The following is a 19,059-nucleotide window of genomic DNA, read 5'->3' as shown; positions in this document are numbered from 1 at the left end:
GCACTTTTCATGTTCTAAAGGCTCTCACTGTGGCTCACTGGCCCAGGCTGCAGGATACAGGATCTGGTGGAAACAGTGGTCTTGGTGCCAAGGCTAAGAGAACATCTCTGGGCTCCAGGTTTCTCTTTCAGCTCAGCCTGAACAGTTGAATGTCCCCGAGGGTGATGGTGGGGATTGCGGTTTGAGTACACTGCTGGTTTTGCTTCTTGGCCCTTATCACAGAGACTGGCCTTAAAGCCTTTGTTCAAGAATGGTGGGGAAGTATGAAGTTCTTGCAGCTACAGAGTCTCTTTCCTCCTTCCCTTTTGGGACTGTTACTTTGCTAGGAAAGTGGTCATTTATGGGTCCATTTTCTGTTCCTGTAACTGAATACTGTTGACTGAGAAACTGATAAAGCATGAAGGTTATGTCATTTTATAGTTCCAGAGACTAAGAGGCTCAGTGTTGAGAGGCCATCTCTAGGGAAGCTCATGGATTTGGCTAGGATGACGAGTCAGTTCTGCTTCCCTGGATCTGAGCTGTCTTCCCAGTCTCTCCCTCATGCTTGTCAGCATTTAATAAGTGTTAGTATTCAGACATCTGTACTGGCCTGTCCTTGGGGTTCTGACAGGATACGCCCTCAGCTGCAGCCATTAAGAGCACCACCTGTGCACATTCACTATGTTCCCTGCCTACCTCCCATCCCCCCTCTTTCTGTTCTTTGTCCCCTACTCTGCCTCTCTTTCCTCTCTCCTGCTGCTCCCATCCCTGGAGAGCCTGTCTACCTCCTACCCTTTCTCTTTTTATGATCCTTTTTCTGTTGCATGGCATCTTTCTCTCGTGCACTGCTTTTCTTAAATTACAAAAGTAAGAACATGTAAAAATACCAAAACCAAACCAAAGCAAGCAAATTAACAAAATCCTGAATATACAGCTAGTCGAACTGGTGATAAAGATGTTTTGGAAGTTACCCTTTTCAAACTTTTTGCTAAGGATTTCTAGCTAAGTAGCAAGTTCCCTTGCAGCCTACCATAAAGGTGTGGGTCACCATGCCTGGCTTTAGAGCCAGTTAGAGATCTGCTCAACATTAACTTAAGTAGAAGGCTTGATCTAACTTTATTTCCCCCAAATTTACACATGATTTACCTATGGCAGACATCATTAATCCAATGACCATTCTCTCCTCTGTTCTGTATGGACCTTGACATTTATTTATATAGATTTCAAAATCATCTTCACAGACACTCTTGGCCACGGGTCACAAAGACTAAAGGATCTGATCTCTAGGAGAGCCTGCTAAGAGGGATGGGATACCAACATCCCCTTTGGGCCTACTCCTCCTTTTTTCATACTTGAATGAGAGCATAAGGGGCAGATGCTCAGAGACCAGCTTGTGATTCTGAGGTACAGTGTCTAATGCTCACATTCTCAAAGGCTGACATGCTAAGGACAGAGAATATCCGAGGCCCTCAGTACATTTGGGGTTGTTTACTGCTGTGAATTTCTAGCTCCTTGGGACAAAACCCATCACAGTCTTTTACATCTATTTTTCTTTTTCTTCTTCCTCTCTCTGTACACAGATGATGTTATATACTAAGTTCTGGTATAAGATGGAATTTAAAAGATAGAAATTTATATTTATAAAGGAAATACATGTCCATAGAACAAAACACAGAAAATGCAAAAAAAAAAAAACAAGCAGAAATATAAAGCCATAATTACTCATACTTTTGTGACTTAATTTGAGGCAGGGTTTCATGTGTCCCAAGCTGGCCTCAAACTCAGTATATATCTGAGAGTGACCTTAACATCTGATCCTTCTGCTTCTACTTCCTAAGTAGCTAGGAAAAGCTTTAGTCTGGGTAGTGCTGGGATTGAATTCGGAGCTTCCTACATGCTAGGCAAGCACTCTATCAACTAAGCTACAGACACAACTTGTATATGTGTTTCAGTTTTAAAATTATTTATTATTACAGTGTGTGTGTGTGTGTGTGTGTGTGTGTGTGTGTGTGTGTGTGTGAATGATGTTTGTGAGCATGTGAGTGTCATACCACAGCACATATGTGGAGGTTAGAAGTTCTGGGGACCCCACTGAAGTCACCAGGTGTGATTGCAGGAAGCAAGCTCCTTTACTCACAGAGCTATCTTGAAAACCCATTCATGTCTTTTAATACTTGAATATCTATCTGACATTATAGTTAAACTATTTTTAAAAATTCATTGGTAAACACAAAGGAGCTTGGGAATCGGTGGCTTCTTCTTTGATTCTCAACTGATTTTTAACTTTGAACTTGAATTTTTGTCAGAGACAGAAAGCTCCCTGGATAATGGTCTGTTCATTATCAAATTAGTTTCCTGAATTTGAATGCATAACTTCCTTGTGTTTTTGCTTTATTGAAATATTATTTTGAAAGCTCTAATAAGCAACAATAGAGGGAAGTGGTCTTAACAAACCTCACATTGTTTAATTATTGAACAGTTGATTCTGAAATTAAGACTGCTTCAGGGGCTGTGTGTGTGTGTGTGTGTGTGTGTGTGTGTGTGTGTGTGTGTGTGTGTGTGGTGTATGTGTGTGTATTTCTCACTCCAAGGGCATACTGACTGACCTCAGTTTAAGAAATTCTCATTCTGTAAAATACCTACCAATCAACAGCATCAAAGACTTGCTTTCCCTTGATAATTTGCAAAAACTTTACAAAGATTATCATCAAATCAACATGTAGGATTGAACTCATTTCTTGGCATTGTGGGTTCGGGGGGAAACTGTGGATTACAGGGTCACAGTTGCTACCACGGGTGCTGTGTATTTTACTGAAAAGTATGATTGAAGTCAAGACATGAGAAGAGTTCCGATTTCCGACAGCAGAGGTCAGAGTACTTCTGTGTATATGTTGGCTGGTAAAGTCCAAGCAGAAGGTAAACTGTACTAGAAGCGCACAGCTGAAGGGTGGGGCTAAATTCTTAATTTTTATTTTATGTTTTCCAGCCTTTCCAAACTGCCTCACGAGCTGGGGAAGTCACAAAAAGACCCTGAAATGTGATGGCACCTTAAGTCAAACGTATTGGTTTTCTCATTTTGTATCAGCCCAGTTTATGAAGGGAAATCAAACCTCTAAGGAATTGGAAAATACCCATTTGAACAATATTCTGATTAAAGTTATGGAATATTGGCATCCTGTCTCTAAATATTGAGACTTTGCTGTATAGAGTATCAGGTGATGGCTTATTGAAATGACAGGATTAAATCTACCAGCCAAAGCAAATAGTTTGCAAGAAATACCTTGTTCCAGAATTCACTCAACTTCTTGTCTTGATTTATATTTTATCTGCATGTTAAATTATTATAGAAAAATATTCAAACAGTTGTATCCTCTATTTCTATGCAACTTTAAGATCTATTGTCATGCAAATTATTACTATAAAACAACTGTTTTCATGAATAATGTCCAAATAAACTGGCTTGGGAAATTGATCTTTTCCCTAATGGGCACCCTTCCCTTCCATGTTTGCAACATGTTTTTAATTTCAAGAGGAAATTGAACACACTGTTGGGGGAAGTATTTTCTCTCTGATAGTACTGGTAGAAGTATTGAGCCAAGAAGAGTGACCCTAAGTAATCTTTGTCTGTATAGACAAACTCTGAGGTAGTAGATGGACTTTCCGAGAGAGAGTTCTATATTGAGATGTCAACTAAATTTTAAAAAAGGATGACAGTTATTTACTAAGTTAGTTGAAGAAGTCAGTCAATGATACATAATACTTGTAGACATGAAGTTGAACAACTTATAAAATTAACATACTATTTATATGTTTATCCCACCCCAGATGAACTTAGAAGAAGCCAAGCAATAATTAAGATGCATAGGCAAATTTGTAAATTTGTAAATGTTTCCACAATTGAAAAACTTCTATAAAACCAAGCCACAAATATAACTGTATTTGTACATGTATTATGCATATATATGCACGTCTGTATTATATACATGTATACATATATACATGTATGGGCCACAGTATGGGCCACAGTAGACACAGTAAATTCTCTCAGTGGGTTTCTTTGCATGAGTATGAATACTTTCTAGCTGTCTTAGAGTACAGGGGAAAGGCACCTCTCTAAATGGAGTAGAAGGTAATGGAACACCTCAGTGGGGGTGAGGGTTTCTTAGCTGCTGATTCTCTTGAATTCTGTGAATGTCTCTCTCTTTGTATCAATCCACACCTGAAGATTAGGGTTGTTCACCTTTGGATAAAACATTCCTTATTTAATGCATTCCACAGCAGCTGCCCCTGAATGTGAGCGTGAAATCCAAGCCTGCTTTCACTAGCTAACAAAGATGAGAATGCTTTGCATTAGCAAAAGAGCTTTTAGCCACTAAGAGGGGTGCTAGGCAAATAAGTTGAGAATAGCCTCCACATTCCTTTATAAACCACCTCCCGCCTTAAAAGAAAAGGAAAACCTTTTGTAATCAGAGGGAGATTCTTTGATGATTGCAAGCTTCCTGATGGGGCTTTTACTCTATCAGATGCTTGGAATTGTGGCTCAGGATAGCTACTTTAGGTTTGTAACTGAAGCTTTGAATGTGAGAGTTGTGAAGCTTTCCTTTGGGATCACATACTGGTGGTTCAATGTCTGTGCCTGAGATAACATCAATTTACCTTTCTCCTTTTAGAAAAGGCTTTGGGACCTTACAGACAGCATGGCATGAAGCCATCTCGTCATTCATTCCTTACAATTTTGTTTAATCTAGAGAAGACGTATCTCACGGTACTGACGGGAGGCACTAATTGAGACCTGCAGCTTTGGAGTGATGATGTAGCTGTTGGCTGGAGACATGGACTGTGGAGAGTCTACTATGAAAATCTAGCACTTTTGACTAGTTATTTTCAATTACTTAATATTCTTTTAAAATTGTAATTATATTCTGGCAAAGTTGGCCTTTGCCTTTCAATTTTGACCAGTGTCTTAAGTCACAATCTAATAAATGACCATAAACTACATTATTTTGAGAATATTCACTCATTCACTCAATAAATATTTGAGTATATATTATGTGCTAGTCATTTTTCTGTGTAGTTGGATATATGAGTGAACAAAAATCAGGCAGACACACATGCGGGATGACTAATGACTGTTAAGATCATTATGAAGTCATAAGGGAATATTGGACTTAACAACAGCAACAACAACAATAATAATGAGAATGTATTTATTTTATGTGATGTGTGTGTGTCTGAGTGTAGGTATATGCACCGTATGTATGCCAATGCCTACAGAGGCCAGAGGAGGGAGCTGGACTCACATGCGTTTGTGAGCTGACTTCTGTGGGTACTGAGAACTAAGTCTGGATCCTTTGTTAGAGAAACTGTGCTTTTCTTAACTACTTCATCTCTCTTGACTTGCTTTTGGGGTTTTTGTCTAAAAAAATCCAAATGATGAAATCATGAACTCTAGAGGGTGAGTTTTAGAGAAAAGCTTATTATAGGTGATTTATAGGGGAGAGAGAGAGAGAAAGAGAGAGAGAGAGAGGGAGGGAGGGAGGGAGGGAGGGAGGGAGGGAGGGAGGGAGGGAGGGAGGGAGAGACAGGCAGACAGACAGAGACAGACAGAGAGAGAGAGAGAGTGCAAGTGCAAAAACCTTCTGTATAGAAGGGGGTCTTAGGTATCCTGAAGCCTGGGACCTTATTAAAGGTTTTACGGTAGAAACCAGGGTGAGGTATGGGGAGGGGTTGAACTGGTCAGTCTCATTTCAGGTGCCTCTTATTTTCACTCCTGCAGGCATGTGTCCTCTAAGCTGAGCTGTACATTTAGGTGATAACAAAGAAAGGTGTTTCTGGCCTCCAGCAAGGAACTTGGAATTGCTGCTCTGGGGGCCTGCTCTATCTGATCCATTTATATGCTGTGTTCGCATCAATAACCCCTCCAGATTTGCTTAGGAGATGAAAGTCCACACTGGATCTAGTCTTAAAAGCTGCATGCCTATCCTTGTAATGTTATTCTTTTTCCCCCAATTTAAAAATAATTATTTTCTTTATTTTTAACTATACATATGGGTCAAATTCACATGTGCCCTTATTATTAACTATACATATGTGTCTATGTGCACATAAGTGCAGGTACTCACAGCACCAGGGTGTGTGTGTGTGTGTGTGTGTGTGTGTGATGCCCCTGGAGCTGGAGTTCTAGGAGGTTGTGAGCTGCCTCACGTGGGGACATGTGCTTAACTGCTGAGCCATTGCTCCAACACTGTAACATTATTTTTGGGGGAAAGTATTTAGATAGAGTTGTGTAGATCAGAGCTCTTGCTTAGGGATTTTTGGGACATGCTGTTGAATGGGCTTATGAGTCCGGGATTGTTTAGAGATTCACCAGTCTGACCACGAATACATTTTAATAAATGAAAGGCTTTATTAAATATTAAATATTAAATACAGGTCAGGCCATATATACTGACCAGGTCCATACTGGATTCCCACAGTATGGCCACAAAGTACACTAGTCAGGGGCTACACATTTCCACCTCCATGCGATCAAGCACATATCTTGTGTAGTTGATGGAACCAGCTTACAGACGTGAGACACTGTTATCTTACATGAACATCCCCCAGCATTCCAGGAAGCTGTTTGTCCTTGGGTAAGCAGGGCTTCCAGGTTAGAGGCATTTTGTTGTACAGGTCTCTTAAGCACAGTAATTTAAACCTTAAAAAAACAAAATTAGTCCTTGTGCTGGCTGGCCTGAAACTCAGATCCTCATGCCTCTGCTTCCTGTTGCTGGGTTGAAAGCTAGGTGCCACATGCCTGGCTGGCTATAGTAATCCTTTAAATTTAAATTTGTTAAGGGGGCTAGGGCACAGCCCCACCAGCCTGACAACCTGAGTTCAAATCCTGGAACCTCCATGTGGAAGGAACGAACTAGTCCTGAAGGTTGCCCTCTGATCTCCACACACACACACACACACACACACACACACACACACACACACACACACACACACACGTCTCTTTCTCCGAATGAGTACAATAAGAAGTTAAGCCTGTTAAAGTGGGCTCCAAATGGAATGCCAATCATTACGATTTGCAGAAACTTGGAAATTACATATATATTTTTTCTGTGTGTTTTAAATGTGTTTTAAACTGTTTCAGTGTTCTATAATTTCCCATTTGTTGTCAGCCTGTTTTGTGTTCACCCATTAATTTATTTCTTCCTGTCTTGGTAAAATTGTTCACAGCATGAAACATGGTCATCTGACATCTGTAACTCTTAGACCTGGAAGTTCAGGACTTTAGATACCACCTGGCATTTTATCATGTTCCCCGTGCACCACACCTTGATGGAGAGAGCCGATTGCCCTCAGGCTCAGGGCTATCTATCTCAGAAGCAGGACTCCTGTATGGCAGCAGCGGCTTCCAAGAAATGCTTCCTGCTGTGGGTCTTTCTCTAGAATTTGTCAAGGCTATGCTGGGTGGGCTGGTCTGGCCAGAGGGCTCAACCATGAGGTGTTCACGTGCTCCATCCTGATTATTGGACCGGGGTTCTTGGCATACACCTTTAAGTGCCAAGGAAGTATCTAGTTGCATGCAGATGCCAGGCACCTGTGTTTAAGAGGTTGCTATGGGAAAGCAGGTGTGAGATAACAAGAAGCCAGACATGAGCCAGTGAGCCTAAACATTTTTTGGCATTTCTTCCCTTTGGCTCAGAACTGCTAAGGCAGCATCAGTTGTCAAAGGCTAGAGATTCTCCTAGGTTAGGAGGTCCCTGCCACCATTTCCTGTTTTCAAGAATTCTTCCAAGCCGCCTTCAGTATGTGATAGTGACAGTGGGTGGCATTGACGTGCATTTTCTTTGTGATTATTTGTGTTGAACATCTTGCATTCTCTGCTGTACTGTAGATAATGGCCTTCTCCTGTATTGGGGAAAGTCTAAACAAATGGCTGATAGGTACCAATGACTATGAAATAATGTTTACTACAAAGTAAATAGCCAAGAATTCATCTAGAGGATTCATAGTTTGCCTGGAGTAAGGATGGGAGGAGCATAGGGCTGTTCAGGTGTTACTATCACAGTGACTCCGACCACCTGAATTTGGTCCCTGGGATGCTCGTGATGGAAGGTGAGAGCCAAGTTGTGAAAGTTGTCCTTTGACCTCCACATAGGCCTTGTTCTCATACCCTTCCTTCCCGGAAAAGGCTTGATGACAGTCACCTTTACCTCCTGAGACACCTGCCTGGCCCGCTACGCCCATCTTTTAAATTGGATTGCTCTTTAGAGTCCTATGTTCTGGATTGGTTCTTCACTAGGCATGTTAGGCAACTATTTCTCCCAGTGGTTCAATTGGCCTTTTCTTGATATCTTTCAAAGAGTAGAGCATCTTTCGTCTGGAAGAAATATATGTATTTTTCTTTTCTACATTGTGGCTTTAGTTTATATCTTTTTTTTCTATAACTAAAACCATAAAGATCTTTAATACTTTAAAAAAATCTTCTGGTTACTTGGAACACTGTCATATGCACCCCAGGCTGACCTCAGATTTACTCTGTAGCTGAGGGTGACCTTGAACTATTCATCCTTCCGCTTTCCGAGTGCTAGGATGAAAGTTGTGCACCATCTACTCTGCTTCCCCAAGGTTCTCCTTTGCAAGTATCATAGATCCGGATTGTACAATGCAGTTAATGATTCCTTTAGCCTTGCATTCATGTAAGGTGCAGAGTTGGGCTTGTCTATTTTGCATATGATGCCCACTGTGTCCCAGCAACTCTTCGTTTTTTTTACACATAGTCTTGCTATACAATGCTGGCTGGCTTGGTACTTGCTATATACCCAAAGCTGGCCCTGGATTCATGGTAATCCTCCTGCCTTAAACTCCCAAGTGATAAGGAGTATGGCCACTAGACGCTGTGTTGCTATTCTTATTTAATAAAAGCTCATCTTCCCCTCTTTTCCTCTTCCTCCTCTTTTTGCTCCTCTCTTTTCTTTCCTCCACATTGTGGTAGAATATTATTTTAAGGTGTGTGACTTTTGTTTATGCTGCGCTTGTTTAACTCTGTGAAGCTGTGTTACTGTGTCTGTCTAAAACACCTGGTGGTCCTAATAAAGAGCTGAACAGCCAATAGCGAGGCAGAAGCGAGGATAGGCGGGGCTGGCAGGCAGAGAGTATAAGGAGGAGAAACACGGAGGAGGGCAATGAGAGAATGAGGGGAGGACACAAGGGGCAGCCATCCAGCTACCCAGCAATCCATGGAGTAATAGTAAGATTTATAGAAGTAAGAGAACAGGAAATCCAGAGGCAAAAGGTAGTTAGGATAATTTAAGAAAAGCTGGCTAGAAACAAGTCAAGATAAGGCCAGGCACTACAAAGGAGCAGGAGTTGGTCAGCCTTCTTGTGCGAAGCCAGTGAAATAATGAGATGCTTACCAGCTCTCTACACAGCTTGAAAGAGGCAGAGTTGAAGCTGCAAAGCAGCACACGTCTGGATGTCATCATTTCGTTCACTGGTCCATGGGCTTCTGCCTCTTTAAATGATGGGGCTTCTTGGTCTTCCTCCTACAATGATTTATCCTTGGTGAGGAGCTTTGAAGTTCAGCTATTAGATCGTCACAGAGGTCACTTCAAGGTTTGTTCTTGGTTGACATTGAGAATTGTTGGGTCACCATGGTTAAGTTCCACCTACTGTCAGTAGTTTATAAATGATTGTGTGGAAGTATTGATACTGGAAATTTAAAACGTTTCCCTTACTACTCCTCTGGCATGCTGGGGATTTCCCAAGAATTTGTTAGACAACAAGAAAAACCTGCCTCCTGGTATCCTCTGATTTGCATTTTTGGGGAACTTGCCTCTTGCAATTTTGCCCTGAGGTGACTCAGTAAACATCCTGTAAAGGACAGACTTGAACTTGCAGTAACCCTGGTGGCAGTTTCTGTGAACCATGCTGGCCTCTGGGAATGAGGAGGCCACACCACATGTTTGAGCATTTCCCCCTTCCAGCTAGAGTTGACTCATGTTTGTGTTTGGTGAAACTGCGGCCTCATTCTCCACTCTTGTCTTCTAAGGGAAGACAGCAGAAAGAGACTGGTTAAAAGGTGAAAGTCCAGAAAAGGAATTTTGATCTTATCTGCCTGTTCTAGTAGCTTCCAGACATTGTCAACAAGATGGGGGGGGGTGGAGCCCACAGCATGTTTCCACGGATTTCCTCATAGTTCTTGTTTGTACCACAATTCCTCCTAAAGAACATGCTGACACGAAACCTTGTTTTGAGAATTAATCTTGAACACACGGCTTGTGTGTTCTCAGCAGGGAGGGATGCCTGGTGAGACTTCTACTTACCCAAAGACAAATCCTCCAAACAGCTGTCATGGGTTTTGCCAGTTTGGATCTTCAATATCTCCTAAAGTTCAATGTGTCAAAGTCCTGATCTTCAGGCGACCACTTTTAGAAGTATGGTCCCTTTAAACTAAGATGGGGGTGGTCTTAGATTCAGGGCACAGGAAAGTTTGGAAACATAAAATTTGAATAATTTGGAAGAAGGCTGTTATGGGAACAGAGATTCCTCACCACCAGAGGGCAGTACTCATCCAGCCTCTGTTTGTTGTATTCTGGAGCATACCATTGAGATCTGTGGGATAGAAGGGACACCTCCAGAGTCAACTTCAAGTCAAAGTCAAGAGGCTAACTTCAGCAAAATGTGTGTGTGTGTATGTGTGTGTGCACGCGTGCAGATTGTCTCTCAATTTCTTTCTCTTTTGCCAAGCAGAGTTGTAGGATTGAGTACATATCTCCTTCCAGCACTTGTTATACTTTATTTTTTGATGGAAACATTTTATTTGAAAGTATATAAAAAGCAATCAATTGTTATTACACTATGTCTGCAAAATATTAACTCTACTGCTTCCCAGTAAAGATTTAATAATTACTTTTATAACACTGGTTGTAGTTGTTTGTAAAGACAGTGTCATATGAGGGTCTCTCAGTACTTTGAATTACCCATTACAAACAAATGGACTCTTTAAGAGACCAGATAAATACCATTCAGTTAAGTTCAAATACGAACTATGTAGCCAATGATGAATAGAATTTTCTACTTAGGCCTATGACACTAAAAGTACTCTCATTTCCCCACTTGTGTATTTAGAAACTTATATAAACAACAGGAAGTGGCATTTTATTCTTACTAGGATAAGCTTACAACTGAGAAGATTGCCGTGGCCCTAAGTTCTATGCTTATTTTTCCACTTCTATCCATTTCTTGACATATTTAATATGAGCAGGCTTTTTCCCAATAAACCAAGCCTTGGGAACCCACAAGTTGAGTTGAACACTGGCCAAGATGGATGTATTCTATTTTTGTATTTTCATCTATATTTTTCCTCAGCGCCTGATGGAAGTTACTTCGTTTCCTGAACTCTCATTGCATTTCCAGAATTTTCTGTCTGCAGCAGAGAATGAACAGCACTGGAGCTCTTACAAGCTCAATCCCTTGCTTTCCCTTCATTCATAGCCTGGTCTGTAGTCTTTACTTCAATGTCTGACTGACGGTTCTTATCCGTTTCCCTAACTCTGTCACTGGCTCCAAGATTGTTGATAAAGCTCCTTGGTTTGGTCTTTGTTTTATATGAACTACCACTTGACCCGTCAATGTAACTTTTCTAGTGATTTCAACCTTTCCTCCCCAAGTTTGAGGTTGAAATTTTATTTTGAAATGGCTTTTGTTTTTTGTTTTTAATTCTTGAATTTTACTCCATATGTAAGGAAATTCCCAAAGGGTACTTGAGTTAGTCACTTTTCATTGTTGTGGCAAAATGCCTGGATTATACAACCTAAGGGAAGAGAGCTTATCTTGATTCACGGTTCAGAGGTTCCACTCTGATTTACTGGCTTCACGGATTTCATGCTAATGGCAGAGAAGCTGTAGCGGAAAAGTAGCCTTCACTTGCTGGGCGGGAGAGCCACATGTGTGTAGACTAGGGGCAGGGTTTCACTAACAGCTATATTGTGTGAAGAATGACCTCAGGGCACAGGGCTAAACACTCATCTGGTAGGATACTAGCATACTTAATTTCCAGGAGTTGTGGCAGGTGGGTCTGGGCTATACCAGAAAGCCAGTTGAACTTGAGCCAGAGAACAAGCCTTTAGGCAGCATTCTTGCTTCGAGGGACTTAGTTCCTTAATGATGGAGTCTGTGAGCCGAAGTAAACCCTTTCTTCCCAGAGCTGCTTTTGGTTACGGTGTTTATTACAGCAATAGGAAAGCACACAAGAACACTAAGAAATTGTTTATGTGTTACGTTTATGAATAGTTATTTTAAACTGCAAGTAAAGACCAAGATTTCATCTTCGATTTCATGAACTGTAAGTCTGATAATTCTATTTTGAATGAACTTCAAGTAAAACTGGAAGATTTTTTTTAAGTCGGGTTACTGAGAAGAAGGCTTTTAACAAACCTTTAAAAAATATTTTTTTGGCTGAGAAAAGGTAGTTTAGTGGTAGAGGTTTTTAGTTAAAACCCTAAAATAGCAAGAACAGCGATTAGTTTGGAGTTAAATAATGTGGCTATAGGCGAAATATTTACTGCAGATGGATTGTATATTTGAAATATGATCCATCCTATTAATCCTCTGGCTGTGTTGTGTGTAAAAATGTTTGTTCAGTTTAGCTTAACAATGTGCTCTTTCAGCACAAGAATTTCCACAGAATTTGTGTGGTCTTGTCTTGACTTAGTGTTCCAACTTATTTACTGCTAAATGTATTTAGTATCATGCAGTGCTGTCTTGCTACAAGCTAACTTGTATTAGCTTTAGTGATTACCCAAGAGAGAGGAGTTTGATGTTTGATACTCAGGCTTCTGAACCAATCACTGCTCCTGCTTCCTCTCAGACCTGTTCACCCTGAAGTTTAGAATTATTGTTTCAGATGAGCCTGCCATTTATCTTTACTCATTCCTTTCTGTCCCTCCCTCCCTCCCTCCCTCCCTCCCTCCCTCCCTCCCTCCCTCCCTCCCCAGGGTCTCACTGTGTAGGGTAGATCAGGCTGGCCTTGAACTCAGAGATCCGCCAGCCTCTGCCTCCTGAGTGCAGGGATTAAAGGTGTGCACCACCACTCCCAGCTAAGATACTCTTTGTTTTAAGAGAATCCCAGTCCTCTGTTTCTCTTGTAGGCTTTCCAACCGAGTTTTCTGTTGGTCACACCCTAGTGTCTCAGTATTTATGAAGGGGTACTTCCAGTTAGCCTGATGTTCACACAGAAGCAGCTGGACGTGACCCCATGGTTAAGTCACACTGTACCACTCCTGTTTTGATGGCCTCCCCTTTACTCTTCTTCAGGGAAGTCTTGGGCACATGATCACTTTCCTCCAGATGTCAACCTGCCATTATCCATGGTAAATACAGTGTAGGTCTGGAGGGCCTGTGAAGTTTTGGGAACTTCCAGTTCCAAGACTTTTGCCTCTACTCTAGCTCCTTTTTTCCTCCTATTTTCTAGTTGTCTATATTTGTGTCCTGGGGAGGCTTTTGTATCATTAAATATTTGAGTTGTCCTGCCATATTAACTTGCAGTTTCTTCTTTACCTGTACTAAACACCTCTTTATGTGTCTCCTACATCAGTATTTTGTCTACTTCCTTCCCTGATGTGGTCAGCATAAGCTAGGATTAAGGTTATTTCCTAAGAGTATCTTGTACAGCTCTTATGCGGGTAACCACTGATGGGCCAGTCTTGTACAGGTCTTATTCGGGTAACCACTGATGGCCCAGTCTTGTACAGGTCTTATGCAGGTAGCCACAGCTGCAATGAGCTCGTGAGTACAATGGCTGTGCCATGTCCAGAAATGTTGTGCCATGTCCCCAGACTCTGAATCTACCACGAATCTTCACTCTTGGTTTTGGAGATGGGGTCTTGCTAAATAGCCCAGGATACCTTTAAACTCAGTCCTCCTGCCCCAGCCTCCCTAGTGCTTGGATTATAGGTATGTGCAACCATTCTGGTTTAGACTGGTTCTTGAATGACCTGGAAGGCCTTCATGTTAAAGGTGTGGCCATCAGAGTTCTAATGTTTGCATTTGGAAAGTATTCAGAGGTCACTGGAGACATATTTTAGAGGGCAATTTTGGGGCGCTGATCTCTTCCTTTATGTCCTTTGCTTCATGACTTTGAGGGGAGCAATTTTGCTGTACTTTAGACTCCTTCCATGATATGATGTGGTGCCTTGCCACACACCAAAGATTCGGGACCCATTGGTCTAGACCCTTCAAAAGTGAAAGCCAAAGTGAGCCTTTCCATATTACAAGCTAATTTATCTTGAGTGTTTTATTCTAGTGATGGAACAACGATGAGCATGGCCTTGTTTGGCTTTTGCAAGCTACCGTCCTCAGGACCCCGTGTATAATTAGTCTGCTGTATAAATCAGTCTGCTGGTTTTGAGGATTGCTAGTGTGCTGTTATAGCAGCTTTGCTTAATTCTTCTCATTGTGATGCCAAGCAGTGGCATGCATGGGTGTCATTTGATGATAGCAGTTATCATTACAGATCGGGTGTATGGGTGGCTTTACTATCTGATTTAAAAAGTGTTCTTTGTAGTGGAATACAGTGTCCCAGAGTATCACCATAAGGTCCAGCAGCATCATATTCACATTTATTATATGAGCTATTATGATTCTCATCCCTTACAGGCTCTTCCTCAACAGCCATTCAGACCGGCTGTGTTGACTGTATTGTACAAATACAGATGAGTAAATAATGAAGGGCACTTTTAAGTCTTTGTGCAGCCCTGACATTTGCCCTATTTTTAGGCTATTTCTGGACTCCATGGGCTTTCATCCTGCAGCTATTAGGAAATTCATCAAAATTTCATATCGCCTGTACGGGCTCCATTGTCTGAAGCTGCCATCTGCTCCGCTCGGGGCTGAAGTGATGATTATTTCATGTGGCTCTCACAGTCTCCTGTCTTCACCGAATCTGCTCTGCAGTCCGTCCCTCTAGCTTTTCCTTTTTCTTTTTTGCTTCCGTTCTCTGTTCCAGGGTGTAGAATAATTGTCATTATTTTCTGAGGGGAAGAAACCCTTCGTGCACATTGCTGGAGGTCTTTGTTGCCTCTCCGTTCTTTACCAGGTTCTTGCCTTCCTGGCAGGAGCTCTCAGGGTGTCTCTGCACTCTCCAAACTGGGAGCCTTGTTTGAGGAGTACAGCCAGGCAGCGGGTGTGGATCTCACTCATTCTCAACTTGGTTTTCCTTCCGTGGCTTCTCTGTGGATGGAAGGCAACTTCATCCGCTGCCTCTGATGCCTTGAAAGCCCCATCCAATCCCAGCCCCACCCCATTACCTGCCCAAGGCCAAAAATATTCTTGACTTTATAGCATTTGATCACTGAACCTGAATTGAAGCCTGGATCCCGAAAGTACTGACTAATCTCTCATGCTCTCTCTGTGTCACATGAAACCCGCAGGGTGATTCCTGACTTCAGGTAAACTTTTGGTCTAAGACAGAAAAGCATGGTCTTAAGTAACAGTGACTTAAAGCTAAATGGTATAATTCCTGTCTTTGTGGCTTAGAAACTCTTGTCACCAAAGGTGTTGGGGAAGGAGTACTGCCCATAGATGGCAGTGTTTGGGGCAGGCGGTGGGGAGATGCCATTTGAATTGTGGGTATGGAGGGGAGAGAGCACTGAGGGTATTTAGTCCTTTGCTTAGGTGTGGTCAGGCATCCCTGTGTGGGAACTGAGGGGTAAAGAGCCTGAAGGCAGGTCAAAGTTCACGGGCTGGAGCCGTTTGGAAGGCTAAAGCAAGATGGCTATTTCTAAGGAATGCAAGGTAGATATGGAAATGTATCCCAGAGACAAAGGAGATGAAAGCGGAGCCATCCGTTTGTGGGTGGAGACTGAGTTCTTACCTACCTGAGGTGTGTACAGTCTAGAACCTGGGCAGGGAGGGTTATATGAATCTGGAGGGACAGGGAAGGCTTCCTCTGAGGTTTGAGTTTGGGCAGTGCAGAAAATGTCAGTCCCAGGATTTCACCGGAAAAGTGAGGTGTGTGATTGACTCTGAACGCTGTTCATCTTGCTGGGTCGAGAGTGCAGAGTGAGGCAGGATTGTTCCAGTTGACATACTTGGCTGGGAGAGTAAAGCGGAGGCAGAGGGATGGCTTCCTCTGACATCTCTGGCTTGTAATTTGCCCCTGTGAGCGAAGTTTCTGAGGTCAGGGGAGGGGGGCACCATCAGGTGAGCTCCAGAGTTTGAAGGAGGGAGTGGTGTACAGCCCAGGGGAAGCAACCACCCTATTGGAGCCTTCCGGATTAACCCTTGCCCTCCTGCTTCCCATCCAGCTGCTCCCTGCCATGGGATGGGCCCTGCACAATTTGCATACTTTGTAGATCTAGGCTCTGTGCTGGGTAGGGTGTTGGCCTGTCACACCCACTCCCTTCTGCAGCCAGGGAAGCAGAGCCCAGGCTCACAAGCCTCAGGAAAGCCTGCTGCTAGGTGATAGGACTCTTTAAGAGGACAGTGAAAATTCTCAGAAGTCTTAAGACGGAGTTCATGTTTGGCTTCCGAACACTTCTTAGGCCGAGATTTTTTTTTTCTGTAAAAATGCATATCCATTTGTAGTGTTGAGGCTTGAACCCTTGTCTCTGCCCATGCTAGGCTAGTGCTGTACCACTGAATTATATGTCTAGTTCAGGTTTGACCACAGAAAGCTGTTCCCTGGAGGATCCCAGATCTACAATTAAACAGATTATGTACTATAATGTACAAACCCTTGCACATAAAGTGTCAATCTGAGTCATTTAACAATGGTTCTGTGGGAACACATTAGAAGCCCTTGTAGATTTAATAAAGGAGGCAGGTTTGTGGTATTTTAAAAATATTTTCCCCTCCCTTTACCAAATCTAACCCCAAAGACGTTTTTAATGTGCCTGGGTCTCATCATTAACATTTTAAACTCCTGCAGTACTGAGAGTATGTCAGAAGGTGGCAGTACAGAACAGACACTGACTGCAGACCTCCTCCCTGCACTTCCAAGAAGAATCAAAGCATTTAGAGTCATAGGACGAGGTGACAGTTTGCTGCAAATTTGTTTTCTCATAAGGAAGCCCCAGGTATCTGCTCAAAATCAAAAGCTCACTGGCAGAATCTGGCCGTTACAGCAGGTCCTACGTCCTTCCCACCCAAGCACTACTTTCCAGAGGTGGATAGAAAGACTTGTCTTTTGAGTCGGAATCTTCTAGAAAAAGACCTAGAAACAGGGTTATATCTCACTAGCTCCACAGGCAGCTATTCTCCCCACTCATTAGCGTCGGCCAGTGAAGGCTTTCTCTGGATCAGCATCATGAGCTAAGAGGTGGTGTTCTCAAGCCAGGCAAGGGGACAGAGGGCGGGGCGGCTCCTTCAATGGGCGTGTCCCTCCATGCAGCTGCTCATTTCTGGCTTAGCCACTCTTGTTGTCCGGTAATGCAGTCCGGCTACCGTTTTCTTATTTTAAGAAGTGATATTTCTCAACATTGTACCAAACAAAACATGTGTGCAGGCTTGAGTCAGCTGTGGGCTTGTGTCAGGTGGGGAGGACGTTTTCCATGGGGTGAGAGAATACGTCACATCATGGGCAGACTTGAAACAGTGCAAGGGACCAGATGTGCTTGAGCACTGGGAGGGAGGTCATGTAGTCCCCGAAGGAGGAGGATTCCTCAGGCCATCAGTATTTTGGGGGAAAACCCGATTCATTAATTTCTGTGGGTGGTGTCTCTTTGGATTTATGCATATGGTATACAATGTGTCTTAAGCTCCAAAGTGGTGTTTTAAAACTTATTCTTTAACTTTTGGACAAATCACTCTGGCAAATATGAATAGAATTAGTCCTTGGTCACAGAAATGTTAAGCTGGTTAGTTAAACTGGAGGAGAACTGGAAACATTGCTGAGATCTCTTAAGGCTACAGAAAGTAGCTAAGGAGAGCTACTTACCACATAAGCTGTTTGAGAAAGATGGAGTTCTTCATGGTTATTGGAAGTGTGACTAACTCATAGGAGTTACATACCATGCGCTGTGGCCCCACTTGTTATGCTTTTAGATGTGTCTCCTCTTTGAAAACATATGAAGTAAATTATGAAAAAAAAACAAATGAACTGGAGAGATTTCCTTTCTGTAGCATTGCTGTATGCAGCGCAAAGGAGAAACGCTGTGCTGGGACCCTTTTTGTCCGGCTGTTTTCCCGCCTCCTGTTTCTGGGGTCCATCCATGTTGTCTCATGTATCAATACTCCATTTAAAAAATCACTGAATGATATTCCACTATATGGTTTTAATTGTAGGTCATTTATTCATTAATCAGTTCAATAAAAATAACTGAATGACATTTTACTATATGGTTTTAATCATAGGCAATTTATTCATTAATCAGTACTTCAATAAAAACACTGAGTGATATTTCACTATGTGGTTTTAATTGTAGTTAATTTACTCCTTCATCGGTTTACAAACTTTTGGGTTATATCCACTTTTAACGTGAGAAAATGGTACAAACATTTGTCTAAGGTTTCACATTGGAGAAATGGTTTACTTCGGGTACATAGTAGAAGTAGAGCTGTAACTACCTCTTTGCTTCCCAGGAATTCATTGTTGAGTAGATTGATGGAAGTTTGACAAACGGATTCCTGAAGAACTACATCATTGTTGATTAGTGCCACAGAAAAGCTTAGAGTAGAAATCCACGAAGACTCATGGGGGGTGGGGAGATATCTAACAGGCAGATGAACTCTGTCTCTCAGTGCTATGCTTACACTGAATAGTGTATTATATCATAGGCACCAAAGAGAAGTGCTCTTAATTTGAAGTTCATATCAACATAAGTGACTCTCATCTGTCACTGTAACATGGACACATGATCTCTCAAAATGAATGTTTCCCACAGTGATGACTCTCACAGTACTTCACGGGGAGGTAAGCAGGTCATTGTTGAGACTTGCTCATGTGTGTTGAGACATTTCTGCACAAAACAACACCATCTTTTGACTCCCGAAAACCTGTGATTATATTAAGCATTGTAACTATACTTAAAATATCCTGATAATGGATGTTCGCGTGCATTTATGGTTTGTATATCAGCTATTTAA

General features: G+C 42.2%; 1 protein-coding gene and 1 long non-coding RNA gene across 4 annotated transcripts in view; one reads left to right on the top strand and one right to left on the bottom strand.

The window, feature by feature from the left end:
• Nucleotides 1-19,059, top strand: part of Lmo7 (LIM domain 7) — a 203,882-nt gene that overhangs the window by 40,375 nt on the left and 144,448 nt on the right. The window lies entirely within an intron of this gene.
• LOC121142204 lies at nucleotides 6,362-9,760 on the bottom strand. The gene is made up of 2 exons (XR_005879197.1): nucleotides 9,390-9,760; nucleotides 6,362-6,676 (listed from the first exon to the last, which is right to left on the bottom strand). It is a non-coding gene; the product is annotated as an uncharacterized LOC121142204 (long non-coding RNA).

This window comes from Mesocricetus auratus, unplaced genomic scaffold (assembly GCF_017639785.1).
Source record: "Mesocricetus auratus isolate SY011 unplaced genomic scaffold, BCM_Maur_2.0 Super-Scaffold_2245, whole genome shotgun sequence".
Classification (NCBI taxonomy): Eukaryota; Metazoa; Chordata; class Mammalia; order Rodentia; family Cricetidae; genus Mesocricetus; species Mesocricetus auratus.
The sequence above is the reverse complement of the archived record's forward strand: the minus strand, read 5'-3'. Positions and strand labels throughout refer to the sequence as shown.